Here is a 1,053-nt window from a genome sequence, read left to right as displayed (position 1 = left end):
CATGTCTGGATATAAGACCGTAGACTCGTTCATCATCTTGATTAAGCGCGTTTTCCTTTGAAGACGACTCGTGGCATTCGTGCCGCGATGTCGAACGACTATGTAGCATCTATTACTATTACGACGACTACTACTACTTGTTAGCGGTGCTTTTTTGATATAATGATCTTTATTGGTTGCGGTTGTGTGCGGCAACGTTATCGTTTAAACGAAGTTATTGTGAGAATTTAGTGATACGTTAACTATACTTGTGTATAGCATGAAGCATATATAGTATAGCATAATCTGAGTCTATAATAATCGCACACAAACCCACACAGCTGCACTTACGCACGCACGTATGCTCGCATACGCACACCCGCATGCAGGCAAGCGCGCATGCACGCACGCACATCCGCCAACCCAGTCGCAAGCACGTCCCCCCACCCGCCCGCATACACGTCGGCATGTTTATTCCTGCGTGCGGCACACTACATACGCACCGTAACATCACCACATTAAATAGGTTTAATGCCTGCAGGAAATACTGCTGCATCGGCATTTTACCAATAAGGTAGCGCCACACATATCCGTCTCCTATCGCGTTGTTGCTAGGCAGTTTTAATTTTCAATGCGCGGCCTCTCATGACAGGTGTCACTGAATCTGGGCACGAGCTTCGAGGTAGACATTTATTCCCCGAGGATGAGAATCATTAATTACGTTCCACAGACAGCCCAAAAAGACAGCTGTAAAAGAGTTAAGAATGTCTGGTCGGTAAGCCGTTGTAAACACGGGCGTTTAAATTACGTCCCCAGGGTGACACGTTAGCCCAAGGACAAGAAAGACGGTGCGCTATATTGGAAAATAGGCGCATACAATGATCACGGTTCAAGACGGATATATATATATATATATGTACGTGTGCGTGTGCGTGTGCGAGCGCGCGTGTGTGTGTGTGTTTGTGTGTTTGTGTGTGTGTGTGTGTGTGTGTGTGTGTGTGTGTGTGTGTGTGTGTGTGTGTGTGTGTGTGTGTGTGTGTGTGTGTGTGTGTGTGTGTGTGTGTGTGTGTGTGT

Source organism: Priapulus caudatus, unplaced genomic scaffold (genome assembly GCF_000485595.1).
Source record: "Priapulus caudatus unplaced genomic scaffold, Priapulus_caudatus-5.0.1 Scaffold12, whole genome shotgun sequence".
NCBI classification, from domain to species: Eukaryota; Metazoa; Priapulida; class Priapulimorpha; order Priapulimorphida; family Priapulidae; genus Priapulus; species Priapulus caudatus.
Note: the sequence above shows the minus strand (reverse complement) of the source record.